The 11,560-nt window shown below is 59.6% G+C and overlaps 1 long non-coding RNA gene across 1 annotated transcript; it reads left to right on the top strand.

Annotated features, from left to right (window-relative positions):
* Positions 1 to 1,198: 1,198 nt before the first annotated feature.
* LOC138920698 (uncharacterized) lies at positions 1,199 to 3,065 on the top strand. The gene is made up of 2 exons (XR_011432354.1): positions 1,199 to 2,088; positions 2,864 to 3,065. It is a non-coding gene; the product is annotated as an uncharacterized lncRNA (long non-coding RNA).
* The last annotated feature ends 8,495 nt before the right edge of the window (positions 3,066 to 11,560 follow it).

The raw sequence follows: 11,560 nt of genomic DNA, 5'->3' as shown, positions 1-11,560 counted from the left end.
AAAAGCAAGTGAGAAAATTAGAGGGAGACATTGTGGGGACACACGGGTGAGACTGGCTTCTTCCAAATACAGGAACAGGATCAAACTGCTAGTGAGGTCGCGGAGAAGCCAAGTCAGTCACTCACGCCTCACTGGTGGTGAAGGGAAACGGTATGGCCTCTGTGAAAAATGGCGTGGCGGGTTCCAAAACTCACACGCCGCGGAAACAACCACCGAAAGTGGCAACCTACATAAGCCCTTGGTGTATCTTGCCTCCTAAGAGCGTCTGTATGTAGCTGGAGCCTTGGGTCGTTAAGGCTTCCACAGTGATCTGTGGTGGTGGTGGGGGGGGGCCTTGGGCCTTGGGGGTCTCCGCTGGACCTCCAGGAAGTCAGCTTTTGTGGAGTCCCGTGAGTCCTTCCAGGGAGGGAGGCATCCAACCCGAGGGTGGTCTGGAGGGCCCCACTCCCGCCACTCCCGGGGGCTGGGGCGGGGGGCGGGGTGGGGGCTGCGGCCACGTTCCTGTTCATTCACACAGAATCCGGGGCATGAATGTTCTTAGCAGCTCTGTTCCACACAGACCCACACTGGAAACCACACAGACGTCCTGCAAGTCCCATCCCTTGCTCATGTCGCCGGGGCTCCGGAGGAGGGCCACTCTGTAAAAGCGGCCGCCAGATGGCGCCCAACAACCGGCGCGGAGGGGTCAGCGGGAGGGAACCGGGTCACCGGCCAGCGAGAGTGCACAGCCTGAGCCCACCGCCGGGTCAGGTCTCTCTCTGTCTACCTCTGTCTCTGTCTCTCTGTCTCTCTGTCTCTGACTCTGTCTCTCTCTCTCTTTCTCTCTGGGCCCGCTTGGGGCGGCCGGGAGGTCACCACGCCAGGCCCCAGGGTGTCCACCTCGGAGCTCCCAGGCAGCACAGGGCAACCCTGGGCGCAGAAGGAGGTCTTGGAAAATCGGCGGGGAGGGGGGTGGGGTGGGTGGGCTTGCCAGGAAGGGGACAGACTCCCCACGTGACTCCTGGGCCGGGCCGGGGCTGCCGGCTGGCTGACGCGGACAGAGGGTGGAAAAGTCCTCGGAGATGCCACGGGGCAGGCCGGGGCTGCCGGCCCCCGATTCCCGGAGCGGCCCGAGCACTTCCCGGGTCCCGGGAGGACTTAGAAAATCAGGGCGGGGTGGGGGGTGGGGGTCGCTGTCAAACCGAAACCACGCACGTCATCAGAGAAGGACCGTGACGACGGAGGAATTGTCCGCAGTCTGTCAGGAATTGTGTGCAGCCTGTCACTTCCGGCCCAGAGGGTCTTTCTAAGGCAGACGGACAGACAGAGCCCACAAGTCGTAGAGGAAAGGACCGAGCCGCTTGGCCGCTGAAAAGTTTACAAGACAAAACGGGTCTCCCTCCGCACGGGGCCACAGCAAAGCCCAAAGACGACACACGGGGGGAGCATGGGTGCAGATTCACGTGTGGTGATAAGAATATGGATTTCAGCAGGGCTTCCCGTCCTCATCAACAAGCAGAAGCACCCAAATGGTGCGGGTTGGGGGCAGAGACCTCACAGCCATTCCCTCCACAAATCGAGTTCCCCGGGACATCCTCACAGCGCCGTGCTGTGAGTGTGTGTGGGTGTTTAAAATGGGGTAAATGTGGACGTGGAACTGCTCCGTGAAACCAAAATAACAACAGTCGTAGATCTTCTTTGGTCATTTAGAAAATTCTTCCCCCCCCCCCCCCAGCGGTGCACGTATTTCCCTTCCAAAAAAGAAGAACGGGAAAGGAGATGTTAAAGGCAAGCAGAGAGAGGAAAACTGTTGCAAAACAAAAGCTGAGCTCCCGTCCGAGGGAGGCCTCCTCCGTTAGAGGCCTAGGAAATCATTCTGACAAAATGGAGGATCTCTGTCTTTGGTGTCGATTCCCTCAGAGGTCAAGAGAAACCTTTTCCAATGTCTTTATCAGGAGGAGACTAGAAGTTAGAGAAAAGTATCCTTTCGAGAGCGAGAAAAACCAATTCTGATTTTGCATCAGCTTCCCTCCGATCTTGAAACTCATTGACTTGATTCCATTCTGTCGATGGAAATAATCCGGAACCAATCTATCCGTGAAAATCGGGGTGAGTTTATTCTGACCTAAGATGTAAGGACTGTGGCCCGGGGCCTTTCTTCCTGAAGGAAGAAAGGGCGCCCGGGAAGTGGGGTGTACAGAGTGCTTCTAGACCCCCAGAGAGGACGTTTCACATAGGATCGAAAGGTCCCTTGGACGATAGTCGCGACACTGCTCTGTCAGCACAGCGATCGACAGACACTGCTGGGTGGCAGGTCTGTTGTCTGGGCCTGGGTGGTCACAGGTGAGCCGGATGGTCAAAGGTGAGCGCAACCATCCGTTCCTAGCCTAAGGAAAGATGCCTCTCCTTAAGGAAAGGCCCGAGCACGGGGAAGCTGCTCCTTTCCCTTAAGGGCATTGGTTCTTGCCGTAGGAAATGTTTAAAGCAGATCTACGATGCGATGCGTGCTCGACGGCCACGTCAGGCCCTTTTGGAAAAACACTGTCAGGCCGAATTAGGCCGACACCCAATGGCTTCCTCATAGACTCCAATAGATCCTATCGCTCGCCATTTCTATCTGTCCACTCGTTCCAATTTTAGGCCACTTGACCACGAACAGACCTTTTTCTCAGATTTTTTTCCCCGTGATCACCTTTTCACAGACAAAACGATCTTTACTTTTTATGCCCTCTTGCCTGAAGGCAGCCATCTCACTTTCCTTGAACACAAAGATGTTTCCCATATTCACTTTTAGTGGCTTTTTGTTTTGTTTTGTGTTGTTTTGTTTTGAGGACGATGAGCCCTGAGCTAACTGCTGCCAATCCTCCTCTTTTTGCCGAGGAAGGCTGGCCCTGAGCTAACCTCCGTGCCCATCTTCCTCTACTTCATATGTGGGACGCCTACCACCACGTGGCTCGCCCAGCGGTGCCACGTCCACCCCCGGGATCCGAACCGGCGAACCCCGGGCCGGCGAAGTGGAACAGGCACACTTAACCAGCGCGCCACTGGGCCGGCCTAGTGGCTTTCATCGCATTCGTTAAGTAGAATTTTTAACCCTCACGAACCTTAATTTTGGTGAAAACTAAGAAGTCAGCAATTAGGAACTGTCCTTCCCATGAGCAGTCTGTCGCTTGGCCAATTTCTAAACACTTGGCCACTTTTAGAAACATGGGATTTCATAGGTTTATCTCTTCCTTCGCTTTATTTGATTTCATCTCACTTTAGTGTTTGGGTGAGGAAGATCGGCCCTCACAGAGCTGACGCCTGTTGAAAATCTTCCTCTTCTTTCTGCTTGAGGGAGAGCGGGCCCGAGGTAACACCTGCGCCCCACTTCCTTGATCTTGCGGACGGGATGCCACCACAGCCCGGTGTGAGGAGCGGTGGAGGTCCACGCCCGGGATCTGAACCCGAGGACCCCAGGCTGCCGAAGCTGAGTGCAGGAGCTTAACCACTATGCCGCCGGGCCGCCGTCCCCTGTCAAAGCTTTTAATAAAGCACGAGACGTGTTCCTCGATAGACCCAAACGTCTTTTCGTTTCCGTATCCTCACAAACCCAAAGTAGATAAAGTTCTATTTAGCCACTCACGTCTCAGGTTCTATCTTACTCGGAAATGATCTACATCGTCAGGGAAATTGTTTTTGTCTTAAGTTTGGCACCCGAGCTAACGACTCTTGCCAATCTTCCGTTTTTGTTTTTTTCCCCCCCTCCCGATTTTTCTCCCCAAATCCCCCCCATGACATAGTTGTCTATCTTAGTTGAGGGCCGTTCTAGTGGTGGCATGCGGGACGCCGCCTCCACACGGCCCGACGAGCGGTGCCGTGTCCGTGCCCGGGATCTGAACGGGCAAAACCCTGGGCCGCCGAAGGGGAGCGTGTGAACTTAACCACTCGGCCACGGGGCTGCCCCCGTCCGTGGACTTTTTTATCACCTGATTTCACCTCGCAAAACTTCAAAGCTTCAAGTTATCAGAGAGGTTTGGGAAGTTGTTTCTATTTATTTAATTAATTTATTTTTCGAGGAAGACGAGCCCCGAGCTGACACCTGCTGCCAATTCTCCTCTTTTTGCCCCGGGAGAGTGGTCCCGAGCTAACATCCGTGCCCATCCTCCTCCCGTTGATAGGCGGGACGCCGACCACAGCATGGCTCACCAAGCGGCGCCACGTCCGCACCCCGGATCCGAACCGGCGAACCCCTGGCCGACAAAACGGAACGTGCGAACTTAACTGCTGTGCCGCCGGGCTGGCCCTTCGGGAAGTTCTTTTCAGGACACGGGCCATAAACTAGAATCACCGCTACAGGTTTATCGGAGCGACATCAGCGTTCGTGGTGGATTGAGTCGTCCCCTCTGTCTCTCCCCTCCAGGGGACAACCAAAGGGACGTCTATCGACCCACCCACCAAGGATTCCCCCCCGCATGGCACAGCAGGATGCCTGAGAGATCCACGCAGCCCTACAGCGGCAAGTCACATTCGCACAGTCAAAATTCAATGGCAGAGGGGGCTGGCCCCGTGGCCGAGTGGTTAAGTTCGCGCGCTCCGCTGCAGGCGGCCCAGTGTTTCGTGGGTTCGAATCCTGGGCGCGGACATGGCACTGTTCATCAGACCACGCTGAGGCAGCGTCCCACATGCCACAACTAGAAGAACCCACAACGAAGAATACACAACTATGTACCGGGGGGCTTTGGGGAGAAAAAGGAAAAAATAAAATCTTTAAAAAACAAATTCAATGGCAGAGACAAAACGTTAAGGTCAGCGAGAGGGAAGAGAATAACCGGCCCAGGAGCAACGGTGTGAAGAACATGGAGAAGACGGGTCCTAGACGCCGGGGTCCCCGGAGCAGCGATTTCATCAGAGGCCCGCGAACGTCCACGATCTCCACACCACGTTTATGGCCGACTGCGTGTGTGGGTCCTTTGGAATCGACCAGGCTACCGTCTGGGCCACTTTGGGACATCGTGTCTAGCTGCCCCGAGCGGTGGAGCTGTCGTTCGAGTGTAAGATGGGGCCCGTCCGGGGAGAGCATGGGGACGGGGAAAGGGAGGCCGCGGGAAGTCACAGAGTCTGAGGTGTTCGGGGGAGACCGACTCTTCTAAAGTGGGGGCGGTAGAAGGAGAGCAGCAGGATTTTTGGATTTTTGTTCTCTCTGTTAGGTATCTGGGTCCGGAGGAGAGTGGGGCGGGGGGGGGGGATGGTTGTGATGGTGGTGGTGGTGGTGGGTGTGAGGCTGAGGCAGGGCTGGTGTTTCCTTTCCGGGTCAGGTGAAAGAGCTCCTCCAGTGGAGGTTTTTGGACAAGGGGTCTGGTCTGGCAGGATGGGAGGTTGCGGGTCGAGCCACAGGGGAATCTGTCGTAGCTCAGACTCGGGCCTTTGAAGAAATAGACAGAGAGAGGAGTTTTGCTCTGTCTGTCACCGCAGCCGGCACCTCAGGAGCAACAACAGAAGGCTTCCCGAATGAGTGAAGGGGCAGGAGCCAGCGTGCCCCGTGCCTCTCTCAGCCCTGCGCCGGCAGGGAAGGAAGCAGGCAGGCAGGCAGGCAGGCAGGCAGGCAGGCAGGCCTCAGGGCTACTCCCGTCCTACTGCCCGGTGGTCCCTGTCCCGGCCCCGCCCCCACTCTCCCCCTGACCCTCACCGCTCCCCAGCCCTCTTCTCAGCCAGAGAGGCGATGGGGGGGGGCGGGGCGGTCCCAGAACAAGTTTCCTCTCATCCACCATCATCTTGCCACCCTGACGACTTGGCCCGAGATCCTGCCTAGGCTGTAGCCGTGTGTGGTTTTCCTGTGGACAAGGGGGCCGGTTCACCATTTCGGAGGAAACCCCTAGCCTTCCACTGCCGAGTCGAGTCGGTGGGACTCGCCAGCCTGGGAGGGGGGAGGGGGGGGGAGGGGAGGTCAGGCCCATTCATTCCGACGGGCCTGGTGTCAGGGCTTCATTCAAGTGCAGGAAGCTCTCTCCCATGGCCTCGGGCTCTTTTCCATTGAACGGCTTTCTTCAATTCCCCCACCCTTAGGCCGCAGTCCGCCAAGGGCCGGGAGGCAGGGAGGGAAGATGTTGGGGCAGGGTGGCTGTCTGAGAAACTCGCCTCGTCTGGGGCAGAAAGAGTGCCCCCCTCCTTTCTCTAACCCTACTAGACTGCTTGAGGATCACGGACGGTTTGGCTCATCGATGAGCCCTGCGTTATGGGCCCGGCAAGCAAACTCCTAACTGGCAACCCGCTGCTCTAGGCGTGTGTGGGTTTTTTGATCATTCACCTTCAAGTTCGCACGACATTGGTCCGTGTCCCCCGCCCCAGCTTCCCATGGGAAATCCTCCGTCTCTTTCCACAGACTCACTGGTGACTTCACACAGCGCCTGCCTCCTCCTCCTCCTCCTCCTCCTCCCCCCCCCTTCTCCTCCTCCTCCGAAGGAAGGGGCTGACCCCATGGCCGAGCGGTTGAGTTTGCACGCTCCGCTTCAGCGGCCCGGGGCTTCAAAGGTTCGGATCCTGGGCTCGGACACAGTACCGCTCATCAAGCCACGCTGAGGTGGCGTCCCACACGGCAGAACCAGAGGGACCCTCAAAGAGAATATACAACTAGGTACTGGGGTGCTCTGGGGAGAAGAAGAAGAAGGAGGAGGAATAAAAAGAAAAGATAAGATTGGCAATGAGCTCGGGTGCCGGTCTTTAAAAAAAAAAAAAAAAAGAGGAAGAAAGATGGACAAACAGGAACGAATCCCACTGACGGCACCTCCAAATGGTGGGGGGTAGGGGGGTGGGGGGGGTGGGGAGTGGCATCATCGGGCCAATGGTGACTCTAAGTCGTGATCCCGCGGTTGTGTTATTTGATATTTTATCGAATCGATTTATTATTTTATTTTTGAGGAAGATGAGCCCTGAGCGAACATCTGCCGCCAATCCTCCTCTGTCGGCCGAGGAAGACTGGCCCTGAGCTGACATCCGTGCCCATCCCCCTCTACTTTCCAGGTGGGACGCCTGCCACAGCGTGTCTCGCCAAGCGGTGCCGGGTCCTGCGCCCGGGATCCGGACCGGCGAACCCGGGGCCGGCGGAGCGGAACGTGCGAACTTCACCGCCGCGCCACCGGGCCGGCCCCCGGAGTTGTTTTAAAAATCCAGTAAGGGGCTGGCCCCGTGGCCGAGTGGTTAAGTTCGCGCGCTCCGCTGCAGGCGGCCCAGTGTTTCGTCGGTTCGGATCCCGGGCGCGGACACGGCACTGCTCATCAAACCACGCTGAGGCGGCGTCCCACATACCACCGCTAGAAGGACCCACAACGAAGAACACACAACTATGTACCGGGGGGGCTTTGGGGAGAAAAAGGAAAGACAAAAAATAAAATCTTCAAAACTCCAATAAAACTTTGAGTGAAGACGACGAGGAGGATGCGAAACGTATCTCACGCCTCCGAGCCGAGCCGTCCGTTTAGGAAGGGGGACGAGGACCCTTTGTAAGCGATGTCCCTTTTTAAGCACCATTCTAATCCACAGAACAGAACTCCCTCTCCTCGACCCGGAGCGACCCGGAGCGAGGAGGTTCCTGGGTGTGTCAGAGAGGGCCACGTCCTCTGCAGCACGAACGAACCGCCAGGGTTCGGCCACGGGAAAGAATTTCTTCCTCTCCAGGCGGACTAAAAGTCGCCGACGGCAGCGGGCGTAGGTGCTATCCTTCCCGTCCAGGAAAGGCAGGGAGAACTTCAGCCGTGAAGAGAAGGAGGTCTTCCTCACTCCCCGTTTCGGGAGGGCCCCTTTGGCAGGGGAGTTTTGTCTCCTGATTTCAAGTCAGGAAGAAAAGGGAGAGAGAGAGAGAGTGTCCTTCTCGTGCCAGGTCGGTCTGAGGGGGACCTCCTCTGGTTTCCTCCCTTCCCAGGGAAGGCCGTTCGCTCCTTCTTCTAGAAAAAGCTCCCAAAGCACCACCGCCCAGGATGGTTGACCTACGCCCATCGTCCCTCCTTTCCCAATCATTTCTACCGCGACAGAGGGACAGAGGCCCCGGCCCCATCCCCATCCCCACCCCCACCCCCATCGCCTGCCTCCTTGATGGCCAAAGGAGCTGCCTCTGAGAATGGAACGGGGCTTGGAAACCTTCTAGAGGGGTGACTCTCACCTGCCTGCCTGCTGGGAAAAGCACCCACGCTGTCCATCGGACTGCCCTTTTGGGCAAACGTAGGCGTGCCACATAGCGATCGACAGCTATGGCGGGGGGGCGGGGGCGGGGTGGCGTGGTGGTGCCCAGGATCCACGACACGTGACGGCTGCGGAGCACGACAGCCCTAAGACCTTGAGGGAGACGGGGTGGCGCGTGAATCCTTTCGGAACGAGAACGACAGGAAACGCTGACGGGGACGTGTTCTCGTCTCGAGAACACACCAACGCCTCGCACGGTGTCTGACCCGGGGTGCCTCTGACTTTTGTCATCAGAGACGATCCTGTCGACCGCCCCTCACGCTTTGGGGAAAAGGGGAGAGGGACTCGGTAGCACGGGAGAAGCCATCCATCCGCCCTTCCTTTCCGTCTTCACGGCTCCTTCTCGTGGAAAACGAGGAAGCCGTCCGGAGGAACGGAACACTGACCCGGGCCAAAGCGTGGCCCAGCCTGAGCCTCCAAAACCTTCTGCTAAGTGAGAGGTGCCAGACATCCAAGGCGACCTACGTTGCGATTCCACACAGAGGAGAGAGCTAGAACGGTCCAACCCTAGAGGGCGACAGCAGATGGCGGCGGCGGCGGCGGCGGCGGCGGCGGCGGCGGCGGCGGTGGCGGCGGCGGTGGTGGTGGTGGTGGTGGTGGTCGTGGTGAGGCAGATCCGGGAGTGGGGCCGTTTTTTCTTTCGGAGGGAGGGGATGGAAACGGAAACCTTCTGGAAATAGATAGCCGTGACGGATGCGCCACCTTGGGGAGAGAGACTCCCGAAGGCCACTGGCTTGTGCCCCGTGGAAAGGATGGATTCGGTGGGATGGGAATTCTACCTCCGTGTAGAGCGTGTGGTAAACCACGAGGTGGGTGGGTGGGTGGATGGCCTCCCTGCCTCGCCTCCACCTAGACGTCCACACACAGAGACCGACGAGGGAGGGAGGGAGGGAGGGAGGGAGGGAGGGAGGGAGGGAGGGAGAGAGACAAGATGGACAGAGGCCGAGGCCGAGGCCGAGGCAGTGAGCGAGTAAGTGATCGACCCTGGCCATAGGGATTCCTCAGAGGGCGTCTCTTGGCTCCCCAAACGAAGAATGTGTGTGGAGATCGAGAAAGATCACCGACCTAGGAGAACCAGCAAGACTTCCTCACCCTCCAGAGAGCCGCTGGGCCCCTGCCGTCCCTGCCACCGCCACCCCTACCCCTCGCCTTTGGCAGCGACGCCAACGAAAGGCAGGCAGACGAGTGGGAGAGTCGTGTGGTGGTGTCCCCCAAGGAAGGTGGGTCCATGCCGACGAGCGGTCGTCGGCGTGTGGAAAAGCCAGAGGCGGGCTGACTAGAAGGAGGGCGTCCTGGGGGAAGGGGCCAGGGTGTGAGGGAGAGAGGCCTGTTTCTCTTCCCCTGTTGGTCCCAAGTCAGGGGCCCAAAGGAGGAAAGCTGTCCGTTCCTTTCCGACTCGGACGGTTCGGGCGGGACCGACCGATCCCCGTGGCGGCGCGGTCGGGGCTTTCTGGACCAGAACCCCTCTCTCCGTCGCCTTTCGACCACACACACGCTTTAGAGGCCAAGAGAAAATGGATCGGGTCTCTCTGTCTCTCTCCCTAGAAAACAAGGGCCGGGGGCCGAGCCCGTGGATGAGCGGTCAAGTACGCGCCCCCACCCCGACCCCCGGCTTCGACGGCCCAGGTTTTCACCGGTTCGGATCCTGGGCGCAGCCCCAGACCCAGCATCGCCCTTCAAGCCCACATAGCAGAAACCCGAAAGACCTACCACTGGAACCTACAACTATGGATGGACGGGACGGGACGGGACGGGGCGGGGCGGGGCGGGGCGGGGCGGGGGGGGGGGGGGGGCGGCTTTGGGGAGAAGGAAGGAAGAAAAAATAAAAGAAACACAAGGACGGTCATCGCGATAGTTCTTTCCACTTCCATCCATATGTTAACAGGACCCAAGTTTCCCGACCTCCATTTGGATGCATGTTAACTAAATGGAGAAGCTATTCAAAGGACTCCTCTAAAGAAGTCCACGTTCTTCTTTCTAAATGATAATGAAAATCATTGTCACCACCGCTCTTCCGACCCTCCATGTCCAGACGGCCTCCCGCCCCTCCCCCATCCCCAACTCCCGCCCCGCCCCGCCCCGCGCCGACCCCCGCCCCCGGCATTCGCCCCGCCCACCTTTCCCTCTCCACTCCTACCCCCCCGCCCCCCGCCGCCCGGGACACCACCCCCCGCACCCCACCCCCACCCCCATCCCGGCCGGGCCACCTGGTCGACCTCCTCGAACACTATATAAGAGGATGCCGGGCAGCCGGTGGCGCCCGACAAGCGGCCTCCTCACCGGCCGGACGGATCAGCCTCGCGGGGGCGGGCGATGGGGAGGCGTTCGTCCAGGTCAGGTCAGGTCAGGTCAGGTCGGGGGAGGGAGGATGCAGCGCCGGCCGGCCTGGTGCGTGGCCTGGTCCCGATCCACCCCGCGTCTCGTTTCTCGGGCCGGGACGAGTACAGGCGGGGAGGCCGACTCGGTCACGGAAAGCGGCCTTGGGGAGGTTTTGGCGAACGTCCCTGTCCCAGGGCCGCCTGCCGACTAGGGGACGGAGTCCTCCTCCATGCGCCTTCTCGCCCCCAGTCGGGCGGGTTGTGGGTCGCGCGGTCGACTTGGCCATTTCACCGGAGGCGTCCTGCCTGCCGGGGCTCCCTCCCTCGGGCCGGTGCGAGCGGTCCTCGGGCGGCCCGGGAATTTGGGCCGCAGCGAACGAACGAACGAAGCCCGTCCCTCCTGCGTCGGCACGGATGAGACACAGCCCTGGTGGGTGGAGCCGCTTTCCTCGGGTTTCCTTTTGCTTTCGGCCGCTGCTGCCACCAAACCTCCCTAAACGATAGGAATGAAAACGGGAACGGTTGGCATAATAAAAGCGTTTTGGTTGGCGTGTTTCTTGGCTTTTGGGGACTCGAGAGGTATGATGGATGATCTCCGATTGTCCTTTGGAAGGAAGGTCTATTTCATCCCAGTCGCACGAACCCCGCAAACGTGCGGCTGGACGAGGGAGGGAGGGAGGGAGGGAGGGAGGGAGGGAGGGAGGCCAACCACGGGATTTCCGCACGACCAGCTGATGGACACGACCGCCCCCGTGAGCCGGGCGGAGGGCAGCCGCCCGGGTCTCGCAGCTACGTGCCCGCGGAACCCTCGGGACTGCGAGAAGCCCGAGCGACCCGCAGTCACGCGGCGCTCGGCGCGGACATCTGGTCGGCCCGCGCGCCACGGGACCCGGGGGCCGGGCCGCTGGTCGACCCGGCAGGGCGGCGGCCCCGGCGGCGGCCTCGCCGCCGCTCGTCCGCAGGCTCCAGGGAGCCCTCGGGGCTCCGAGAAGCCCGAGCAGCCCGTGGCCCCGCGACCCCGCGGCGCTCGGCGCGGACATCTGGTCGAC

This window comes from Equus caballus, chromosome 25 (genome assembly GCF_041296265.1).
Source record: "Equus caballus isolate H_3958 breed thoroughbred chromosome 25, TB-T2T, whole genome shotgun sequence".
Lineage (NCBI taxonomy): Eukaryota > Metazoa > Chordata > Mammalia > Perissodactyla > Equidae > Equus > Equus caballus.
Note: the sequence above shows the minus strand (reverse complement) of the source record. Positions and strands in the feature narration are given on the sequence as shown.